This window comes from Macaca mulatta, chromosome 16, assembly GCF_049350105.2.
Source record: "Macaca mulatta isolate MMU2019108-1 chromosome 16, T2T-MMU8v2.0, whole genome shotgun sequence".
Lineage (NCBI taxonomy): Eukaryota > Metazoa > Chordata > Mammalia > Primates > Cercopithecidae > Macaca > Macaca mulatta.
In genome coordinates this window covers 3,807,060-3,831,764 of record NC_133421.1, presented here as the reverse complement: position 1 = coordinate 3,831,764, position 24,705 = coordinate 3,807,060, and the positions used below count along the sequence as shown (strand labels likewise).

The window sequence follows — 24,705 nt, the reverse complement described above, 5'->3', positions numbered from 1 at the left end:
AATTAGCTGGGCATGGTGATGCGGGCCTCTGCTCCTAGCTCCTCAAGAGTCTGAGGCAGGAGGATTGCTTGAGTCCAGGAGTTCAAGGCTGTTGATAGCTATGATCCAGCCTAGGTGCCAGAGCAAGACCCTGTCTCAAAAAAAAAAAAAAAAGGTCAAGAATGAGCCCAAGAGCATCAAGGCTGCACCATTACACCCCAGCCTGAGTGACGTGTGAGACCCTGCCTTCCAAAAAGTGAATGTATACAGTCACAAACAGGGTTGGTCTCTGTTGCTCAGGCCCGACCGAGTGCAGTGATGCGATCCGACTCCTGAGTTCCAGTGATCTTCCTGCCTCAGCCTCCTGAGTTGCTAGGACTATAGGCATGTACCACCACACCCAGCTCATTTTTTGTAGAGATGGAGACTTGCCCTGTTGCCCAGGCTGGTCTCAAACTCCTGGCCTCAAGCAGTCCTCCCGTGGCCTCCCAAAGATCTGGGATTACAGGCATGAGGTATCATGTCTGTCCCATTTTATTTCTAAATATACAAATAATATATGAATATAGTTTTGGTAAAAACTTGTAGATAGAATATAATTTAATTTGTTTTCTAAACTTGATGAAGCTATTTATATATTTTCAGCTTGTATATCATCCTTGGGTAATTATTTCCCTTAATTTTCTTTAAATTTAAATCTTTGAGTTTGGGCTTTTCGTTTTAGGCTACCAGCCCTTGAAGAAATCTGCAGTTTCTGGCCTGGCGCGATGGCTCACGCCTATAATCCCAGCACTTTAGGAGGCCGAGGCATGCGGATCACTTGAGGTCAGGAGTTCGAGACCAGCCTGGCCAACATGGTGAAACCCTGTCTCTACAAAAAAGTGAGCTGGGCGTGGCGGCGCACTCCTGTAATCCCAGCTATTCGGGAGGCTGAGGCAGGAGAGTTGCTTGAACCCAGGAGGCGGAGGTTGCAGTGAGCCAAGATTGTTCCACTGCGCTCCAGCCTGGGCAAAGAAGCGAGACTTTGTCTCAAAAAAAAAAAAAAGAAATCTGCAGTTTCATAACTTTTCATTTATCTAGCCAGGAAACCACACTGCCATTTTCACCTGCTTTCTCAGGCCCAAGTTGGCTTCCTATATTTTTTTTTCCCTCACAGTAGGTCCCAAGAGCTCAACTTGCTTTCTCTGTTCCTTGGAACACACACATTGATAAGAAGTAAGCATTGAGGATACAAAAATTAAAATAACCAAAAATGATTTGTAACCTCAAAGAGCACTGGTTCATGTGAGGAAGACATAGATGTGTCGTTATAGTTCCGTGTGGTCAGTACTGTGATAAAGGCAAGCATGAGAGGCTGTGGGAGCATGCAGTTGGAACACCTAATCCAGTCATGGTTAGGGAAGGCTGGGGCGAGGCCACATTTTGCAGCTTAAAGATGACATAAGGGCATTTCTACATGGAGGCATGAAAACGTGGATGAGGTGTGGAGGCTTTGGGAACTGTGAATAGTTCAGTATGGCTGGAGTCTAGAGTGTGAGAAGTTCTCCTGTGAGCGACTTGAGTCATGCTTGACATGTTCCTTTCCTCTGTTCCACATCCAGTCAGTACTACCTGGTTATTAGGAGGTGGATACTGTTGAATCCACTTCCTAATCGTAACTTGAAGCCATCCACTTCTCTCCTTTCTCACTGCTGCCATAGTAGTTCAAGCTATCACCATTTCAGTAATCCATATACTATTGAAAGAAGTCCCTAATGGTCTTTTCAGATTTATTCCTGGTCCTTTTCTGGCCTTTCTTTTTAGACAGTAACCCAAATGAATGAACTTCCAGATACCCATTTCTGATCATGCCACTCCCTTCTTGAAAGTGTTTAGTTATTTCTGTTTGCTCTTATAATCAGGTCTAAAATCCTCGACATAGTGCACTGGGCCCCTCATGATCTGGCTCCTGCTAGTATAAGATATCTTATACTTTTCATACTTTTTTCCTTCCTTTGTTAACTGTATTCCAGCCACACTGGCTTCTTCCTTGAAGGATTCAAGCCCTTTTCTGGCTCCTGGCTGTCGTACATCTCTCTGCCAGCAATGCACTTACCTCTCACTGGTGTTTCTGCCTTTATCAGTCACTTTCTTTCTTACCCTTCAGGTCTCAGCCTAAATGTCATGTTTTCAAGGAAGCGTTTCCTGATCCCTGAGACTGGCCATTTCGCCTTTGTAATACCACATTTCTGGTGTAAGTGCTTTTAAGTGTAGTTTTGTGAAGATCTTTACCTTGCTAGATTGAAGGCTCTGTGAGAGTAGAGTCACATCTGGCGTGTTCACTTCTTTGTACCCAGTGTCTGCATATGGAAGATTCTAGTTGATACACAAATGAGGGGAAAAGCAGCAAGGGATGAGGCTAGAGAAGGTAGCAGGGGCCAGGTCCTTCATAAATATTTTGAGGTTTGGCTGTCAGGTATTGAGGATTTTTAATATTTTTGGAGTTGTGTTGGTCATGTTTAAAAATCGATATATAATAATTGTACATATTTATGGGCTACGTGTGATATTTTTATACATGCATAGAATGCGTAATGATTAAATCGGTATGCAGAATATCCATCATGTCAAACATTAGTCATTTAGGTACTAAGGATTTTAAGCAGAGGGATGATATAATTGGATTTCTATAATGATCACTCTTTCCAATACTTCTAGTACTGGAACAAATTTATTTTGTTTTAAAAGGAACTTTCAGGTTGCATAACTAGTAACAATTCATTGTCTCTAAATTAAACAGAAATGTATGTATAGTTTAGGCTGGGTGCGGTGGCTTATGCCTGTAATGCCAGCACTTTGGGAGGCTGAGGTGGGCCAATCACCTGAGGTCAGGAGTTCGAGACCAGCCTGGCCAACATGGTGAAACCCTATCTCTACTAAAAATACAAAAAAATTACCCCAGCATAGTGGTGTCTGCCTGTAATCCTAGCTGCTCGGGAGGCTGAGGCAAGAGAATCACTTGAACCCGGGAGACGGAGGTTGCAGTGAGCCAAGATCACACCATTGCACTCCAGCCTGGGTGACAGAGGAAGACTTTGTCTCAAAAAAAAAAAAAAAACAGTATATATAGTTTAAAGTGGTAGTCACTTGTATTCTTTCCTTCAGAGACATCATTGTTAACTGATTGATGTCCTTCCAGACCTTTTTCTAAGCGTTTATAAGTATATACATGTGTGCACATACCTATAAAAACATGAAATGCATTTCAAAATTTTTTTTGAGAGACAGGATCTCCCTCTGTTTCCCAGGCTGGGGTGCAGTGGCATGGTCACGGCCCACTTCAGCCTCTATTTCTTGGGCTCAAGCGATCCTCCTGCCTCAGTCTCCTGAGTAGCTGGGACCACAAATGTGCCCCACCATGCCTAGCTAATTTTTAAAAAACGTTTTGTAGAGATGGGATTTCGTTATGTTGCTCAGGCTGGTCTCAAACTTTTAGGCTCAAGCGATCCTCCCACCTTTGCCTCACAAAATGTTTGGATTATAGGCATGAGCCACCAAACCTGGCTGAAATATATTTTTTAACAGAAAGGGGGATAGGCCGGGCGCGGTGGCTCAAGCCTGTAATCCCAGCACTTTGGGAGGCCGAGACGGGCGGATCACAAGGTCAGGAGATCGAGACCAGCCTGGCTAATACGGTGAAACCCCGTCTCTACTAAAAAAATACAAAAAAAAAAAACTAGCTGGGTGAGGTGGCGGGCGCCTGTAGTCCCAGCTACTCGGGAGGCTGAGGCAGGAGAATGGCGTAGACCCGGGAGGTGGAGCTTGCAGTGAGCTGAGATGCGGCCACTGCACTCCAGCCTGGGCGACAGAGCGAGACTCTGTCTCAAAAAAAAAAAAAAAAAAAGAAAGGGGGATAGTACTATATATAACAATCTGCAACTTATTTTTTAAAGTTATTATTTGGACATAAATTATTCCTGCTATAATGTAGTATATACATTCCTAAAAATTACTGTGCTATGCAAAATCATGCAATAAAAACCGCAGGGCTTGTGCAGAAAATGGAATTAGGAGCACCACCCTCAAAAAACTTTCTCAGTGACGTAATGAAAAAGATAGGAACCTGATTTAAAACTGTTGTACAATTTTATACATGTGAAATGGTTAAGAAATATGTACATACGGCCGGGCCCGGTGGCTCACACCTGTAATCCCAGCACTTTGGGAGGCCGAGGCAGGTATATCACGAGGTCAGGAGATTGAGACCATCCTGGCTAACATGATGAAACTCCGTCTCTACTAAAAATATGAAAAGTTAGCCGGGTGTGGTGGCGGGCGCCTGTAGTCCCAGCTACTCTGGAGGCTGAGGCAGGAGAATGGCGTGAACCCTGGAGGCGGAGCTTGCAGTGAGCTGAGAGATCGCGTCACTGCACTCCAGCCTGGGTGACAGAGCGAGACTCCGCCTCAAAAATAAATAAATAAATAAAAATAAATAAATATGTAAATACTACATTAAACATAGCACTTTACCGTGAAAAAGACATAAAGTTGGCCGGGTGCAGTGGCTCATGCCTGTAATCCCAACACTTTGGGAAGCCGAGGCGGGTGGATCACCTGAGGTTGGGAGTTCGAGACCAGCCTGACTAACATGGAGAAACCCCGTCTCTACTAAAAATACAAAATGAGCCAGATGTGGTGGCGCATGCCTGTAATCGCAGCTACTCAAGAGGCTAAGGCAGGAGAATCGCTTGAACCCGGGAGGTCGAGGTTGCTGTGAGCCGAGATTATGCCATTGCACTCCGGCCTAAACAACAAGAGCGAAACTCCGTCTCCAAAAAAAAAAAAAAAAAAAAAAAAGACATAAAGTTGACATGTGGAAGTGGACTTGAAAAGGGTTACGGCTTGTGAGTTATTGTGAAGTGGTAGAAGGAGGGTTACTTAAAATTTGATGGACAGAGGCCGGGTGCAGTGGCTCACGCCTGTGATCCCAGCACCTTGGGAGGCCAAGGTGGGTGGATCACCTGAGGTCGGAAGTACGAGACCAGCCTGACAGTGAACATAGTGAACATAGTGAAACCCTTTCTCTGCTAAAAACACAAAAAATAAGTTGAGTATGGTGACGTATGTCTGCAGTCCCAGCTACTTGGGAGGCTGAGGCGGGAAAATCGCTTGAACCTGGAAAATGGAAGTTGTAGTGAGCCAAGATCGCAAAATTGCACTCCAGCCTGGCAACAAGAGCAGAACTCTGTCTCAAAAACAAAAACAAAAAAACATTTGCTGGACAGTCGTAACAGCAAGTGTGGATAGGCGTGGCTCATAACATATGATCATGTGGTGAACTGGGCTAGCTGTAGATGTTTGGGGTGTGTGCATGTGTATGTTTTGTGTATTCCTATGCAGCTTGATTCAGCTGGATGCAGTTCTCTGTTCACCTGGTGTTTCTTGTAAACAAAATCACACATAAGCAAAGACAGAGGTTGTGTTATGCCCAGATTGTTCGTTTATATATTTATGGCAATGAAACAAATTCTCATTTTCAAAATGAACATTATAGCAGAACTGGGTGATTAGCCTTAATTGGAATTGTTCCTTTGACAAGTCCTAGAGAATTTCTAGCACAGACTACTTAAATTTAGATTCATGAGTAAACAAAGTTTGGCTTCAGGTGGTTGTTAGTAACAGTAGTAACATCCCAACTAGTTTGTTCTCTGCCAAGCATTTGCTTTGGATCTTTCTCTCGCTCTGAATGATTGCAGGAGGTTAGCTTGTGGGTTGTTGGTTTTTAGTCTTGAGATGTGGTTTGGGTTGAACATCCAGCCTGGGGAGGGACTGCCAGCCTCAAATGCAAGTAGCATCCTATTGAGATTCACATTTTAACTCTTCCACCTGCCACGCAGGCCCCTCCAAATCCGTGTTGCCACGGTTCTGGGCATTCTTTATTTAGCGGCTATGTTTTCTGTTCTTCGTCTCCCTTTAGAAACGGGATACTGCTTGTCAAATGAATTGTTGCTGACAGGGAGTTAATTAAGGATGTTAAATTACAACATCAGAAATCATTTTCACACTGAAAAGTCTCTGATAGAACTGCTGAGGATTTTTTAGATCTGATTGTTTTATTATCAGCATCTTGAATAGAATGTAATACATGTCTGTCTGCTGGGGAAGAAAGCATATAGGATTGGGAGTGGTTGATAGATGATAGACTGATAGACTTTTTTTCCTTTTGTTTTGTTTTGTGACAAAGTCTCTCTCTGTCTCCCAGGCTGGAGTGCAGCGGCATGATTTCGGCTCACTGCAGCCTCCACTTCCTGGGTTCAAGTGATTCTCCAGCCTCAGCCTCCTGAGTTACTGGGATTACAGGCGCGCACCACCATGCCCAGCTGATTTTTGTATTTTTAGTAGAGACAGGGTTTCACCATGGTGGCCAGGCTGGTATTGAACTCCTGACCTCAAGTGATCCACCCACCTTGGCCTCCCAAAGTGCTGGGACTGCAGGCGTGAGCCACCACTCCTGGCTTGTATTCTTTATATAGGTAGGAAGGAGCACAACCCTTAAAAAACTTACTCATAATAGAAAAGATAGGAACTCACATAATTCGGTTTCTACCTTTTTTATGCTCATGCCTATATATATATTTTTTTTTTTGCCCATGCTTTTTTATGCCTATTCCATCCATTATGCTCAGCTAAATACATAGAGACAAGGTCTTGCTATGTTGCCCGGGATGGTCTCAAACTCCTAGGCTCCAGCAGTCCTCCCCTCTCAGCCTTCCAAAGTGTTAGGAATACAGGTCTGAGCCACTGCATGTGGCCAATGGGTGTTTGTCTCTGAAACTTGAGGAAATCATTCCTGTCCTGGAATGATTGGGTTCACCATTCCCAGTATTTTCTCCAACCCACTCTGACTGTTCCTGCAACATGCTCGGTGCCGATTGTAGAAACTATGTCTTTAAACAAGATAAATGCCATTGTATATTTGGCCAAGCTCTTGTCAAACCTTCCTTCTCCTTGGCCTCTCTGAATGTTTTGTGGTTCTGTCTGGACTGTACCATAGAAGCTCCTAATCTCTATTATCCAAATAGAATGTAATATGTGTCTGTCTGTTTTCCTTTTTCTCTTCTGTTTCACCCAACAAATGAGTTTGTTTCCCTTGGTCTGTCTCCTTTTGCTCTTCTTCCTTCTGTTACGTATCATTATCTATTTTATTTCTTTGCATAATGTCTTTTTTCAGGACTTATTTAGGTCTGGAGAACTTAGTGCAGTTGCCCTTGAGTTTTTGGAGTAGAAGACTGTGTTCTGGGCTGAGTGCTTAAGCAGACTAAAGTTTATCCGTTCTGTTGTGCCAGTTTTGTGCTAGGATTGTAAGGATGAATACACTGTTGTTATTTTCTCTGATTGTGTAGTCTAGTGTATAGGTCAGCAAACTTTTTCTATGAAAGACCAGATAGTAAATTACTTTGTAGGCCATATGTTCTCTGTTGCCACCACTCACCTTTACTGTTGTACCACCAAAGTAGCCGTGGACAGTATGTAAATGAATGAGCATGGCTGTATTCCATTAAAACTTTATTTACAAAGACAGATGGTGGATTCAATTTGGCCTGTGGGCCTAGTTTGCCAACTTCTGTTCTAGTGGAAGAAATGGTTACATAAATAGAATACAGTATACAATTGATTCTTGTTATTTCTGATGGTTATGTTCTATAAATTCTATAAATTCACCACAAACACTGAATTAGTGAATACTGGATCATTGCTCCTAAGGGAAATACAGAATTATATCCTTTCAAGCCTCTGGTCACAACAGTTTATTCAACTGATCAATATCTAACCTTGTTTTTTGGGGAGTTTTTTTGAGACAGAGTCTCACTCTGTTGCACAGGGTAGAGTGCAGTGGCGCGATCTCTGCTCACTTCAACCTCCGCCTCCCGGGCCCAAGGGAATCTTGTGCCTTAGCCTCCCGAGTAGCTGGGATTATAGGAGTGCATCTGGCTAATATTTATTTATTTATTTGTTTATTTATTCATTTATTTATTTTTTGAGACAAAGTCTCACACGGTCGCCCGGGCTGGAGTGCAATGGCGTAGTCTCTGCTTGCTGCAACCTCTGCCTCCCTGGCTCAAGTGATTCTCCTGCCTTAGCCTTCCAAGTAGCTGGGACTACAGGCATGCACCACCATGCCTGGCTAATTTGTGTAATTTTAGTAGAGACGGGGTTTCACTATGTTGACCAGGCTGGCCTGGAACTCCTGACCTCGTGATCCACCTGCCTCAGCCTCCCAAAGTGCTGGGATTACAGGCGTGATCTACCACGCCCGGCCAGTTATATAACCTTGTTTTATGTGGGTTTCTGTTTAAACACACCTTATTTAATATGTATTGTTGATTCATTAACATTGAGCTCACTGCCTGACATCACTGTAACTCATAGCTGAACGAGGCTTGTCTAATACCCATTTTCCCCGTAAAACACATCACAGCCTTCTTGCACTTAGGAGTACTAGACACACTTCATCACACTCCCCAAGCACAATGGCGTGGGGGCCATGTTAGACAACAGAATCACCAACAAAAATGTCAGAAATGTGATACTAAATACACCACGAAAAGGATGCTTTTTTTTTTTTTTTTTTTTTTTGTGAGACAGAGTTTCGCTCTGTTCCCCAGGCTGGAGTAAAGTGATGTGATCTCAGCTCCTCCGCCTCCCAGGTTCACGCCATTCTCCTGCCTCAGCCTCCCGAGTAGCTGGGACTACAGGCGCCCACCACCACGCCTGGCTAATTTTTAGTATTTTTAGTAGAGATGAGGTTTCACCGTATTAGCCAGGATGGTCTCGATCTCTTGACCTCGTGATCCACCTGCCTCGGCCTCCCAAAGTGCTGGGATTACAGGCGTGAGCCACCGCTCCCGGCCAAGGACACTTATTTAAAGTATGACCTGAAATACAAAGGCAGAGAGTTGCTTTTTCTGACCTTCGTTAGCTAGGAACATGCACGTTGGGTGACTCAAATTTTGTGCTGCTCTGTGCATGTGTAAGAATGACTGTGAAAGCATCAGGAGTAGTGATTTTGGGGTTACGAGTAAGTTTTAGCGAGTAAGTTAATTCACAGTGCAGAATCCGTGAATAATGAGGGTTGACTGTATTGTGGTGGGTGCCAGGAGGGAGGTATGTATTGGGGACTGTGGAGATACAGAGAGAGGCTCTTGGTCCAGTCCTGGCAGAGGCATGGGTTGGGGTGAGGAGAGAGGAACGTGAATTCAGAAGGCTTCCTGGAAAAGTTACCTGGGCAGATTGGGAAGAGAGTGTTCCAAACAGAAGTAACAGCATGAGCAAAGACAGAAGGTGTGAAACAGCAGAGGGCTCACAGGGCACCTCAATCTGTGGTAATTTGGAGGCCGGTGTGAGAAAGTTGGAGGGTAGCGAGGAGGCTGAGCCTTCTGCCAGAACCACATTCTAGTTTGGTGCCATGGTGTGCACTTGGGAGGTGGTCAGCGGCTGATCTCCCATAATACACCTTAGGATTCTGGAAATATAATTTGTTTCTGGAATTTCTCATTGTTTACTTGTCGTGTCTGCATTGTTAACTGAGCAAAAGCAGCACTGTTCCATCCATTAAATTTGGTAGGGTGGAGGTTGACTGAATCTTTTACCCCACAGCTTGCTGACTTAAAAAGTTGAAGGGCTATTCTTTTAGACAATGCACTTAGGCACTTTGAACTCAAACATAGTAGTGTCTCTCTGTGTCTTGGTTGTTGGAGGAAATTGCCAATGGTTTGGGTTAAGTAGGGCAAAGCTTTTTTTCTTTCTAATTAAAAAAAAATTTACAGCTTTTTATTTTTATTTGATTTTTTATTTTTATTTTTTTGAGACGGAGTCTTGCTCTGTTGCCCAGGCTGGAGTGCAATGGCATGATCTCAGCTCACTGCAACCTCTGCCTCCCAGGGTCAAGCGATTCTGCCTCCTCAGCTTCCTGAGTAGCTGGGACTACAGGCGCCCGCCATTATGCCCAGCTAATTTTTATAGTTTTTAGTAGAGATGGGGTTTCACCATTTTGGCCAGGCTGGTCTCGAACTCCTGACCTCAGGTGATCCACCCATGTCAGCCTCCCAAAGCGCTGGGATTATAGGTGTGAGTCACCATGCCTGACAGCTTTTTAAAATTTACAGGATGGTCTCAAACTCCTGGACTTGGCTGAGCATGGTGGCTCACGCCTGTAATCCCAGCACTTTGGGAGTCTGAGGCAGGCAGGTTATTTGAGGTCAGGCCCCAAGACCAGCCTGGCCAACATGGTGAAACCCTGTCTCTACTAAAAATACACAAATTAGCCAAGCATAGTGGTGCATGCCTATAATTCCAGCTACTCAGGATACTAAGGCACGAGAATTGCTTGAACCTGGGAGGCGGAGGTTGTAGTGAACCAAGATTGCACCACCGCACTCCATCCTGGGTTACGGAGCGAGACTGTCTCAAAAACAAACAAAAACCAAGAGAACAATTTCCTGGACTCAAGCAATCCTCCTGCTTCAACCTCCCAAAGTGCTGGGATACAGGTGTGAGCTACCATACCTGGTCTTATTTTTCTGTTTTATCAAAGTAATACAATTAAAGTTACACCTGTAGGCCTTCCCTCCTGTGTGTAGAGAGAAACTTCTCAAGCCACATGAGTAGAGAAGAGCGAGTTCAAGAAATGTTAGGCATCTGATAGACCAATTGTTGTTTTAAAAGATTGAGTCTGAGGCCGGGCGCGGTGGCTCAAGCCTGTAATCCCAGCACTTTGGAAGGCCGAGACGGGCGGATCACGAGGTCAGGAGATGGAGACCATCCTGGCTAACACGGTGAAACCCTGTCTCTACTAAAAAAAAAAAATACAAAGAACTAGCCGGGTGAGGTGGCGGGCGTCTGTAGTCCCAGCTACTTGGGAGGCTGAGGCAGGAGAATGGCGTGAACCCGGGAGGTGGAGCTTGCAGTGAGCTGAGATCTGGCCACTGCACTCCAGCCTGGGCGACAGAGCGAGACTCCGTCTCAAAAAAAAAAAAAAAAAAAAAAAAAAAAGATTGAGTCTGAAAATGGCCTTTTCGTAAGGAAGCATATTGAACTAGTGACACCTTAGGGCATGGGGCATTAATTTGACGCTCCCGTGCATAGAAAGTGTATGACCTTGTTTCAAAGGCTGGGTTGTAGTTGGAAAAGTGCCTAGGCTGTAATGCTGGAGTTGGTTTCTAAGTTAGTGGGAATAGAGGTTGAAAGAGATCACACAGAGGAGTGATTGCCTTTTAAAGTTTTTTAATTGAAGAATTTTTTTTTCCTTGAGACATGGTTCTTCTGTGTTGTGTAGGCTGGAGTGCAGCAGCACAATCATAGCTCACTGCAGCCTCCATCTCCCAGGCTCAAGTTATCCTCCTGCCTCAGCCTCCCAAGTAGCTGGAACCACAGGCGTGTGCCACCACGTCTGGCCAATTTTTTTTATTTTTAGTAGAGAAAGGGTCTTGCTGTGTTGCTCAGACTGGTCTCAAACTGAGCTCAAGTGATCCTCCCACCTCAGCCTCCCAAAGTGTTAGGATTACAAGACGCCTGGCCTCTAAAGAACTATTTTCAATAGGTAATGTATTACGTAGGTGTATATGTGATTATATTTCTTTTCTTGCATTATTAGTAGTATATGATGCACGCTGTTACATTCACCTTCCCCCCCGCCCCATTACCACTGGACTTGGGAGATCCTTCCCTGAGTAATTGCCTCAGATCCATTGTATCTCTCTAGAGGCTGGCTGTTAACTTTCATAATTTTGTCTAGTATTTGTATGTCAGAGCCAGGATAGTGCAGAGCTTTGGAAAGTCCTGAGTTCAAGTGCTAGTTTTTTTTGTTTTTTTTTGTTTTGAGACAGAGTCTCTCTGTCACCCACGCTGGAATATAGTGGCACTATCATAGCTCACTGCAGTCGCAAACTCCTGGGCTCAAGCCATCTTTTTGCCTCGACCTCCCAAAGCACTGGGATTACAGGCCTGAGCCAGCACGCCTGGCCTGAAGTCCTACTTTTATCAGATATTAGCTGTGAAACTTTGGGCACGTTCTGTAACCTGGCTGAGCTTTAGTTTTCTCATCTGTAAGATGATGACAATGATAACCTTATTTCCCTAGGGCTGGAACTCATAGTTTCTGCTTGAAATTTTCCATGCTGCCTCTACCCAAATCTCTTGTGATTTTCTTAGAGGCTCTACTTTAAGTTGAGAATGACAGTTTTCTTTCTTTTTTTTTTTTTTGAGACGGAGTCTCGCTGTGTCTCCCAGGCTGGAGTGCAGTGGCGCGATCTCGGCTCACTGCAAGCTCCGCCTCCCGGGTTCACGCCATTCTCCCGCCTCAGCCTCCGAGTAGCTGGGACTACAGGCGCCCGCCACCACGCCCGGCTAATTTTTTGTATTTTTAGTAGAGACGGGGTTTCACCGTGTTAGCCAGGATGGTCTCGATCTCCTGACCTCGTGATCCGCCCGTCTCGGCCTCCCAAAGTGCTGGGATTACAGGCTTGAGCCACCGCGCCCGGCCTGTTTTCTTTCTGACTTGGAATATGTGGCTACACAAAGTTGGATAGTATATTTCCTTTTTGCATTTAATCGATAGACAAGCCAAGTGAAAGTTGGTTAGCAAAGGAGCATAGCTTCCCTGTGGAAAACCCAGGCCAGGTGGCCCAGAGCACAGAACTTTCACATGCTCCACTTGTTGTATTTGCTTGAGGGCTGTTTTTTTTTTTTTTTTTTTAAGTGTACAGTTTTTTGTTTTTTATTTTGAAAGTATGTTATGCAGGTGGCATTTTCTTTTCTTTCTTTTTTTTTCTTTTTTTCTTTTTTTGGGACAGAGTCTTGCGCTGTCACCCCAGACTGGAGTGCAGTGGCACGATCTCGACTCATTGCAACCTTCGCCTCCCAGGTTCAAGTAATTCTCTTGCCTCAGCCTCCCAAGTAGCTGGGATTACAGGCACCTGCCACTACACCCGGCTAATTTTTGTATTTTTTAAAGTAGAGATGGGGTTTCACCATGTGGGCCAGGCTGGTCTCAAACTCCTGACCTCTAGTGATCTGCTCGCTTCAGCCTCCCAAAGTGTTGGGATTACAGGCGTGAGTCACTGCTTCCCACCTAGTATTTTCTTTCGACTCATCATTTGTCTTTTCAGTGCCCCTTGCATAGTTTGTCCACCTGAGCTGCTGCTGCTATGAAAGCTGCCATGTGTGAGTGGTACACATCTAATTCCTCCACCCTCCCCCCAAAACAGTTATAGATCAGAGCATGGTTTTATAAGGTTTCCTTAGGCAAGGTGACTTGCTTTCTGTTGGAATGAGTTCTAATTCCTAGAGTTGTATCATGAGGCTTTAGGTTGATAGTTTGAGAGCCAGTACCCATTAAAAAGCTTCGAAAAAGCTTTTAGACCAGGCACAGTAACTCATTCCTGTAATCCCAGCACTTTGGGAGGTTGAGGCGGGAGAATTGCATGAACCCAGGTGTTGGAGACCAGCCTAGGCAACATGATGAGATGCCATCTCTAATAATAATAAAAATATTTTACTTAAAAAATACATAAATAAGTAAATACGTTGAAAAAGAAAGCTTTTGGCCTGGTTTTCTCTGTATAGCGCAAGCATTGATTTAATCTATAATGATAAAGAATAGTTGAGTGTCTGTGCTGGTAGGTAAATGCTTTATCTGTGATAACCCAGTTATTTCATTGTCTTGTAATTATATCATCATGACAGAGAAAGCCAGCTTAATTTTTTGGCCTCATGGATATAAAGACTCCATATCTTGCTGGAAACAGTGACTCACACATGTATAATCCCAGCACTTTGGGAGGCTGAGGCAGGAGGATTGCTTGAATCCAGGAGTTCATGACTAGCCTTGGCAACATAGGGATACCCTGTCTCTACCAAAAAAAAAAAAAATTAGCCAGATGTGGTGGGTGGTCCTCGTTACTCGGGAGCTTGAGGTGGGAGAGTACTCTGGGCTGGAAAATCGAGGCCGCTGTGAGTTTTGACTGCTCCACTTCACTCCAGCCTGGGTTACAGAGTGAGACCCTGCCTCAAAAGAAAAAGATTCCATATCTGTAAGGTGGGCATCAGAAAATTTTTTAGGGTTGCCGTGAGTTGACTTCATGTCTTTAATTAGTCCTATGCTTTTGTAAAGTAGTTTGCAGTACGTACCTCAGGCTATACTCTTCACTCTGGAAGCTCTTTGAAAAGTGTGTGAACTGCAGTTTGGCAGCACGTGATGACAGGAATTCATTAGAGCCCCTTTCTATGGGAAGAAGCAGATTGGTTTTCTTTTTCTTAGGCCATAAGAAACCGCTTAGTGAGATTACCCTCAAAGAAGGTCAGAACCAGAACCTGATTTTTCAGATGTTGATAATGTGAGGTGTGTTGCAAGGAGCAGCCCCTAGTAGGCAAGGACTGGAACTGCTTGCCCAGATCACTGCTGGACTGTAAGGCCAATGTCTTTGTGGTTGGTAGTGAGTGCAAGTTTCTCAAAAGTACATCGGCCCTACCTATAAACCCTTAACGCCCCAAATGACCTCGGTCACCAAACCACTTCAGGGCTTTATTTTTATCCTATCCGTTTTGTTTCAATATGTGAGGTTGGTTGCTTTCCTCTAACAGAGCAGAGTTCTCTGGGGGGAAGAAACAAGAATGCCAGGGTGCTGTTGAGGCTGGTTAAACACCAAAACCACACTCTTCATCTTGCTGGGGTTGAGACGTGACATAAGCCATGCTGCAAACGCCAGCTTCCACGCTGAAGAAACCTCTCGGTAGTCACTTCGTTTATTTTTTGTGTGCTGTGTTTTTAGGCAAGTAAAATATAGAGGAATAAATGGTGTACCTTCCCATTCTGCTGTAGATAGAAATCTGATTTTAAGATTGGGCACTTGCTTAAAATCTACCATTTCCCAGCTTAAGGTTTTTCATCTTCCCCAAGAGTGTTGATGAGAACTCTCAAAACTCACCAGGTCTCAGGAAGCCGGATTACCAACATATCCTGTTCGCGTGCGTGTGTATATTCTGTGTTACCCACAGGCCACTTTCCACCCCACGTGACCTTTAGTTACCATCCGGAAAGTCAGGACCCAGATACCCGTCAGAATTTCCAGGCCTTGGTTTGGTTTAGACATTTTAGAAGATGTTAACAGCAATAATTGTAAAAAGACTTTGAGTGGCACGCATGGTGAACAGAAAGTACCAGATCCTGAAGAGGGGGGAAAGGCGTTTTTGTGCTCTTCCCAGTAACGTGTTTGAAAATGAACATTCAGAAGAAAACCTAAAGCACCTGAAAGGCACAGGGGAAGAGAATGAGGTGATTAGAAGCCTAGCACATGCACCAGTTCTTAGGTGGGAAGGCTAAATTCTGAAGCTCATTTTTCATTCTGTAAGATTGTTTGATGCATTATTGGTGTTGTTTATAGCACACTCCATCACATTTTATTTTAACCAGCATCTCTAAATTAATGTAAACAGACTAATGATTCAGGTAATACCCTGGAACAGGGATGGGCAAAATACTGCCAGAGGCCTATGAGCTAAGAATGGTTTTTACATTCTTACATCAGGAGTTGTTCAAAAAGAGCCACACGTGACAGAGATGTATGTGGCCCGCAGAGCCTAAACTATTCTCTGTGACCTTTTACAGTAAAAATTTACCATTGCTCTAAAAGCTGGGAGAGGTGAATGCGGTTGAATGATAAGGTTCTTCTGTTAGGACATTGATTGTTAATGAGAGTGTTATCGCCTTTTGAGCAGACAATTCTTTTTTTTTTTTTTTTTTCCAAGATGTAGTCTCACGCTGTCACCCAGACTGGAGTGCAGTGGGGCGATCTCAGCTTGCTGCAACCTCCGCCTCCCGGGTTCAAGCGATTCTCCTGCCTCAGCCTCCCCAGGAGCTGGGACTACAGGCTCCCATCACCACGCCCTGCTAATTTTTGTATTTTTAAAAGAGATAGGGTTTCGCCATGTTGGCCAGGCTGGTCTTGAACTCCTGACCTCGGGTGGTCAGCCCCTTAAAGTGCTGGGATTACAGGCATGAGCCACCGCGCCTGGCCGACAGTTCTTCATTATGCAGGTCTGACCTTGCAGGATGTTTAGCATTCCTGGCTTCACTCATTACATGCCAGTAATGACCCACATATACTTCCAAACATTTCCTGGGATGGGTGATGATAATCTGGTTGAGAACCATTACTTTTGAAGCTTGACAAGATCAAAAACACTTTGTTAAGGTTTACTCCTTCATTTCATCTCAGAGAACCTGACTTGGGATTTGGATTTTGATGGCCCAGGGATCAACAATAGTGAGAGAGAATTTGAGTAGCTAGTGTAATAGGGAGAGTTTTCTTTCAATAGAGTAGAATACAAAGTTTTAAGGCAATCTTTTTTTTTTTTTTTTTTTTTTTTTTTGAGACAAGGTTTCGCTCTGTCACACAGGCTGGAATGCAGTGGCACGATCTCGGCTCACTGCAACCTCCACCTCCCGGGCTCAAGCAATCCTCCCATCCCAGCCTCCTGAGTAACTACAGGCACACACCACCATGCCCAGCTAATTTTTGTATTTTCAGTAGAGATGGGGTTTCACCATGTTGGTCAGGCTGGTCTCAAACTCCTGGGCTCAAGCGATCCGCCCACCTCAGCCTCCCAAAGTGCTGAGATTATAGCTGTGAGTCACCATGTCTAGCCTAGGAAATCATTTAATGTTGTGTTTGTTGTTTGACACCTATTTTAAGAATTGAGATTGATTTGTGATTTATGAAAGGTTTGTTTTGATGTTGCTGGTGTTGTGAAAAGCACATTCCTCTCCATGTGAGAGATGGAGTAGCCATCTTTGGCCTTAATATCCAGATGATTTTGAGTTCTGTGGGAATCTGTATGGTGTACTTGAGGGACTTGTTCAAAGCCAATGTAAAGATGTAGTTTTGGCATCTCATGAATAACCTGATATCCTGACTTAAGCCAGAACTCTGGCATTAGAGATTTTTCCAGCTTGGGAGAGTTGACTGAGAAAAGTCGTCTTTTGGCTCCTTACCAAGTTAGACAAGGGAGCAATCAGCTGCTGAGTTCCAGCCAACTGGAGTGTACGTGAGGGGTACTATAAATCGTCCCTTAGGATCCAGCTCGTCGTCTGTGAAGAGCCTTCCAAATAAGAATGAGACCTGTACCTTGGATCCCTGGTCAATCCGCAGCTGCTATAGGAAGGAATAGTGAGGTGATGTTACTGTGGGAGCGGCTCTCTTTATATAGTAACACACTGCCTGTTAAGTGGCATAAGAAGGCTGCACTACCCTTTTTGTTTTTCCTGCATTGCCTTTCTCACCAACTTCCTATATTGGTTTTTGTTTCTGCCTGTTCTCTTGGGGAGCTGTATCCATAGTTTGATCATTCTGTAAAATCCCTCTTTGCTCTTAAAGGTTCCAGAATTTCATTTCTACCCACTTTTCACCATCTTAGATGTGATGTATTTGAGCTAAGAGAGAGAATATGAAATCGTTGTTTTCTTGGCTCATGATCCTTCCCCAGTCTGTGGACTGTTTGTTTGACTCCAGGGGGAAACTCCAGGTTTTTCCCCTCTTGGAAGCCTTTCACTTTAGTCATAAATATTTAGTATTGAAGCGAACTGCGCTCTTTTATTCTCCCTAGTGTGAGTGTATAGACTCTCTAGACCAGAAAGAATTTAAAATACTATCTGTACCCTCTGTCTTTCTGATGTTTGAGTTCCTATAAAATGTATTAACCACACATTTTTATTTTTAAGAGCTTAAGTGGTTTTTTGAGTTGTCTTCCATCTTCTGATCCAAAATTTATTGAGCATTTATTATAGAAATCACTAGGCACCTCTCCTACTACTGTTTTTTCCGTATCCTTCATGCCTAGAACCATCAGAGAGCTATGTAACTAGGTAACATTGGGTACTAGTAGTACTGCTTTTAATGGTTTGTACTTCAGTGTGTCATCAGCCTGTATGAAGATAAATAAAATAGAGACCTAGAGAAGCATTGCTGTTTGTGTTGCATGATGTCTTTGTGGAAGCCTATGGAAGAAATTTCTGCTCTTAGTAGAAAATGGGTTTCTTTAACCTCATGCACATTTGTAGATTGTTATTCATAATAACAAATTTGTGAATTTTTAACCCAGAATAATTCTCTATTTTAATTGTTCCAGAGGTTGTAGCCAAACTTCCTTTCGTAAGTGTAAAGGGTGTGCATCTGGGATTGTGACTTTACTGTTGGTGGCCTCTTTCTCTTTTTCTCTTTGGCTCCTCTTTCTTGTTTTTCATTTATTTTATCTTACAGTATAGTGTGTACCTTTGTATCTTGCCTAAAATAAGTGGCTTCAAAGTTTTATATAGATATTTCTCTCTTTTCACTTGCCTGTTTTGCTGTAAAACCTCATCTGAGGCCAGCTAGTAGTCTCTGAGGAAATCAAGTTTTTCCCTGTCCCAATTCAGGTCATTTCCATAAATATTCATGGAGCACCTTTATATAGTAATTGTTAGTCTAGGTACTGCACATAGAAAGGTAAGTGATGTCAGTCCTTCCCTCAAAAACACAGTCTAGTAAGAAAAAAGGATATGTAAATAAATACTTGGAATAAAGTGTTATAAGTGTGATAATAGAAATATGTACACTGTACAGAGGTAAAAGATTAACTCAGGTGAACAGGTAGAATGACCTAGAAAGGTAATCTGTGAACTTAATTTTGAAGGTCAAAGAAGTGTTTTAGGTAGATGTGGTCAGCAGACTTTTCTGGCAGAAGGAACGACATAGATAAAAACATAGCATGGTTCGAAACTGCAAGGAATGGTTGCTTCTGAGACTCCCAGCCAAGATTCTATCATTAGAATGTCTTGGGCCATGGTATAGATGTCCACGTTGATGCTGTCTAATCACTCAGTTGGAACTGAGGATTCATCACAATGTGAATTGATTTGAGCTTTTGATTTGGCTCAAGCTTAGAAGTGAATCCTTCAAATAGTTCTTTCTCTGCTTTATTTTATGTATTAGCAAAGGTTGACTCACTCTAAAGTCATGCCTTCCATCATTCTGGGAAGCTTTCTGAGCCAAGCCCAGCTTGGCTTAGGAATAAGTTATGCTTTGTGTTGTAATCATTGGCACTAAGTCCTATTCTTGACTTACACACAGTAGGACTGCAGCTCCTGGTGTGTATGGGAAAGAGGAATTGCAATAATACTTGGTATGGGTTTACATTTTTCTGGGATGTTTTTTCTTGATAAAGATGCTAAAACCTTATTCTCGCTAATGAGATTTTGAGTTTACTTGTGCCACAAATCTCTGAGATGCTAGGTCCTAATTTGTCAAGCAAACTATGTTAACACATTTGACATTCTCTTCTGAGGAATTTCTTTGGCAGGTTTTCCTTTAGACTTCTGGACAGATCTATACAACTCTAAGACTTTTGAAATACTTGCAAGTGATATATGTCAAAAGGTTGAATAAGGCACTAATAGATGCCCTTGGTGCTCCTAGGAAGCTGTCACTTGTGGTCACTGCAGACCAGGAGTGAGATATTATGGATTGCATTCCTGAATTTCTTTTTGTTTGCAAGATTTCTTAATCTCTGTCCTTGTCTCTACATCCGTACAATGGGGATATAGCGTACACCATCAACGCGTCTGCTTTGTCCACCGAGTGGGAGCAGAAACTTGTTTATTATAGCACCAGTCATCGCATGTCTGCCGCCTCAGAGTTAGAATAATGGTGGGATTAGGACATATGGGGCAAAGGGTATTTATTGGCTGTGAAACAAACGCTTTTTGTGGAATAGTAGAAAAAGTTGTGGCAATTTAAAAAATTATCACAGAATTAAAAAGAAATCTTAGAAAAATATATATTCACAGAAAAGTGCACATAACAAAGCCATACAAGTGATAAATTGTGACAATGTAAGCATACTTGTATAACCAGCAGTTTTTTACTTGTATCACTGTCATTCTTCTCTTCCTTTTTTTTCCCCCCTTAAATTTATTTTTTTTATTTTTTTTAATTTTTTTTTGAGACAGAGTCTTGCTCTGTCGCCCAGGCTGGAGTGCAGTGGCCGGATCTCAGCTCACTGCAAGCTCCGCCTCCCGGGTTCACGCCATTCTCCTGCCTCAGCCTCTGGAGTAGCTGGGACTACAGACGCCCGCCACCTCGCCCGGCTAGTTTTTTGTATTTTTTTTTAGTAGAGACGGGGTTTCACCATGTTAGCTAGGATGGTCTTGATCTTGTGACCTCGTGATCCGCCCGTCTCGGCCTCCCAAAGTGCTGGGATTACAGGCTTGAGCCACCGCGCCCGGCCTTAAATTTATTTTTGAGACGGAGTCTTGCCCTGTCGCCCAGGCTGGAGTGCAATGGCATGATCTCGTCTCACTGCAGCCTCTGCCTCCCAGGTTCAGGTGATTCTCCTGCCTCAGCCTCCCGAGTAGCTGGGATTACAGGCGCCCACCACCACGCCTGGCTAATTTTTGTATTTTTGGTAGAGATGGGGTTTTGCCATTTTTGGCCAGGCTGATCTCGAACTCCTGACCTCAGGTGATCCACCCACCTCGGCCTCCCAAAGTGCAGGGATTACAGGCATGAGCCATCACACCCGGCCTCTTCCCTTGTAACTCTAAACTCAAATTTTTTTCTATACATTTAATGATAGCTGTAACAGAGCATTTTAAATAAATTAGGAAGAATTTAATGCCCATGTTTTCCTTGCTTTCTGGATTCTTGTTAAGATTGATTTTCATTGTTGAGAGACAGAGAACAAAGAGAGAATTTGGAAGATAAAGAATTGGATCACAGATAAAAGGTTTGAAGGTGTTTGCTTTGATTTTTGAACTACAGAGTTTGGGTCTGGGAACCAGCACAGAAAAGATTTGATTGACAAAAAAACCAGCTGGAAGCAGGCCTTGCCTCCAGTCACAGTGAAACTGAGTCTCACCAACAGTGCTGTGGTTTACAGCCTTCATCTCGAACCATCTGGCTGTTGCAGGGGAAGGTGACGTCACGGCCTGCCTACTCCTGGACATGCTTGGTTCGGCTCAGATGTGGAATCCCAGAAGTTGTGCACTGCCGTGTTTCTACCTTGCTTTTCGTGTCAAGGCGAATGTCAGACTGTAGCAGGCCATGTTGTTGTCTTTGTGTCATCCATTTGTATTCTCACAGTTTTCTTCTTTTTCTGCTGCTAGCTGCCAGGGAGGTCGAGTTGCCTCTGTTGATAAAGAGCAGATACAGACGTTCACATCCAAACCTGAATGGCCATTTTTAACTTGAAACACTTTTCCTGGGAGTTGATGCGCCAGAATCCTTCCCTTATTTGGTGCCTTGCTTAAATCCGAAGCTCGCACAAGGTAGCCAGAGCTCCCTGTGTGCTGGTTATTTGCTTTATGGTGCCCACAGCAGAGTGGTTTGTGAAACCGTCTTTGTGACCACATCTATCTTAAACTGAAGCTTCGTTCTCCTTTGGGTTCTTAGATTAGTTCGTGCTCCTCCCTTTCCTGCGAGATTCAGGGGTTTTCCTGTATTGTGTTAGGTAGAGAGAGGTTATATTTTCAGATATTTTTCTGGACTGTGCACAGTCCAGAAATATTAGTGTATGAATGCACATATATTCCTTGAACTTTTTTTTTTTTTCTTTTTTGAGACAGGGTCTCGCTGTGTCACCCAGGCTGGAGTGCAGTGGCACGATCTCGGCTCACTGTAGCCTCAACCTTCTGGGCTCAGGTCATCCTCCCACCTCAGCCTCCCGAGTAACTGGGACTACAGGCACCTGCCACCATAGCCGGCTAATTTTGTTTATTTTTTTGTAGAGATGAGGTCTCACTGTGTTGCCCAGGCTGGTCAAACTCCTGGGCCCAAGTGACCCCCTTACAGGCATAAGCTACTGTGCCTGTCCTTGAAGTACTCTTTGCTTATTCATCAGGCTCCTGTTGCTTTATTGCCGTGAAGAATAAACCTGTTCAGTTTTACAATTTTCTGTTTTCTCTCTTCTTACTGACATTATTTGAGGGTGCATGTTGTTACATGCTTCTGCCAACTTGCATGGTATTGTCTGGACTGGAAGTATTTATTTCCCGTAATCTCCAAGACTTCCCTGTTGGTTTGGCCTGGTGGTCTCTCGGTGAAAGACAGCTGAAACCAGTGGTGGGTTTTGCGTGGGGCTTTTGCTTTTGGTCTTTGTGTAAACATCTTCAGTGTCTGTCTTGGTTCTGCTAAAAAAGTTGCCTTTTGTTTGTTTTTGAGATGGAGTCTTGCTCTGTTGCTCAGGCTGGAGTGCAGTGGTGTGGTCTCTGCTCAGTGCAACTTCTGCCTCCCAGGTTCAAGCAATTCTCCCACCTCAGCCTCCCAACTAGCTGGGATTACAGGTGCATGTCACCATGCCCTGCTCATTTTTGTATTTTTAGTAGAAACGGGGTTTCACAGTGTTGGCCAGGCTGGTCTTAAACTCCTGACCTTAGGTGATCTGCCCATCTCAGCCTCCCAACGTGCTGGAATTACAGGTGTGAGCTACCGTGCTGGTTCCTTTTTTTGTTGTAGTTGTTGAGTTAGGGTCTTGCTCTGTCACTGAGGCTGGGAGTGCAATGGCGTGATCACAGCTCACTTCACCCTTCACCTCCTGGGCTCAAGCAGTCCTCCCACCTCAGCCCCTGGAGTAGCTGGGACCACAGGTGTGCATCACCACACCCAGCTAATTATTTTTTTGTAGAAACAAGGTCTCCCTGTGTTGCCCAGGCTGGTCTTAAATTCCTAGACTCAAGTGAGGTTGCCTTTGTTTTTGTTTTTGTTTTTTTCAGACAGAGTCTTACTCTGTTGCCCAGCCTGGAGTGCAGTGGTGCCGTCTTGGCTCACTGCAACCTCCTTTTTCCAGTTCAAACGATTCTCCTGCCTCAGTCTCCCCAGTAGCTGGGATTACAGGCATGTGTCACAACATCCAGCTAATTTTTTTGTATTTTTAGTAGAGATGGGCCTTCACCGTGTTGGCCAGGCTGGTCTCGAACTCCTGACCTCTGTTGATCTGCCCACCTCGGCCACCCAGAGTGCTGGGATTACAGGCGTGAGTCACTGCACCCAGCCAAGGTTGCCTTTTTTAAAAGGCGAAAAATAAAAGAGCTCAGTCTCTGGGCAAGTCAGTTAACCTGTGTGCTGTTTTCTATAAGGAAATGATAGTAGTACTAATCCTCACAGAATTGTTGTAAGGTTAACAGACATAAAGTGCTTAGAATAGTGTGCTACACACAGAAGATGCTATAGAAGATTTGACCATATATATATATATGTATATGTATATATTTTGTTTGTTTTGTTTTGTTTTTGTTTTTTTGAAATGGAGTCTTGCTCTGTCGCCAGGCTAGAGTGCAGTGGCGCGATCTCGGCTCACTGCAACTTCTGCCTCCCGGGTTCAAGCAATTCTTCTACCTCAGCCTCCCGAGTAGCTGGGACTACAGGTGCCCGCCACCACACCTGGCTAATTTTTGTATTTTTTGTAGAGATGGGGTTTCGCCATTTTGGTCAGGCTGGTCTCGAGCTCTTGACTTTGTGATCTGCCTGCCTTGGCCTCCCAAAGTGCTGGGATCACAGGCGTGAGCCACCGAGCCCAGCCAAAACCCTAAGTTTTCTAAACATCCAGAACAACCTTTACAAATACAGGTTTGCTCACGTCAGTTCCCTGCTGAAAACCCTTCCGTGGCTTTACCGAAGATCCCGTTCTTTAACAAGGACATGTCTGACGCGCCCTGCCTCCTCCTCCAGACTTTCTCTGACAGAATCAGTCATTTAGCCACGCCAGTCTACCATGTACCACTTTTGAGATCATTATACATGCTGTTCCCTTTGCTTAACACACATCAGGACATGACTCCCTCTCCTCTCCAAAACCAACTGTTTCTTCAGCCCTCCGTTTTCAACTCAAAGGTCTTTTCCTCTGAGAGGATATCTCGGATGTTGCTTCTGTGTATTTCCACAGCATCCTAGCCTTCCCCAGCCATGGCACGTCGTAACTGTCTGTGTTACCCACAAAACAAGGATTATCTCTGCCTTGTTCACAGCTTGTGCACTGTGCTTTGTACGTAAAGTGTGCCCAGTAGGTTTTTGTTGAATGAATAAATGTACGGGTCCATGTGTGAGGAAGTCTTCACCATCCCTCTTACGCTCTGTCAACCCGTTCGTTTATAAGATGGGTTTGATGGCTGAACACGGTGGCTCACGCTTGTAATCCCAGCACTTTGGGAGCCCGAAATGGGTGGATCACTTGAGGCCAGAAGTTCAAGACCAGCCTGGACAACATGGCAAAACCCCGTCTCTACTAAAAATACAAAAATTAGCAGGGCGTGGTGGCGCGCACCTGTAGTCCTAGCTGCTTGGGAAGCTGAGGCACGATTGTTGCTTGAACCCCAGAGGCGGAGGTTGCAGTGAGCTGGGATCGTGCCAGTGCACTCCAGCCTGGGCCACAGAGCAAGACTCTGTCTCAACAACAACAAAAAAAGATGGGTTTGAGCTTGTGTGTGTGCTCTTGGAAAACTCTTATCTGGTTGTCCACCTGATCACGCAGTGGGAGCTTCAGCCGTTTCCTCTTCTCTCTCACTTCCTGGAGTGCAGACACAGCGTGTCCCAGCTCCCCTACTATTTGGGTGGATGGGCATGAGAGTTCCCAGGCATGAGAGAGATGAGTCAGAAAGAAGAGTCATTCAGAAAGTAACCCAGTCAGAGCAACAGTGTTGCCCTTTGGCTGAACTTTCTTTCT

General features: G+C 44.2%; 1 protein-coding gene across 4 annotated transcripts in view; it reads left to right on the top strand.

Annotated features, from left to right (window-relative positions):
• SMG6 (SMG6 nonsense mediated mRNA decay factor) overlaps window positions 1-24,705 on the top strand; it is a 243,067-nt gene that overhangs the window by 22,874 nt on the left and 195,488 nt on the right. The gene's annotated exons all lie outside the window — the stretch shown is intronic.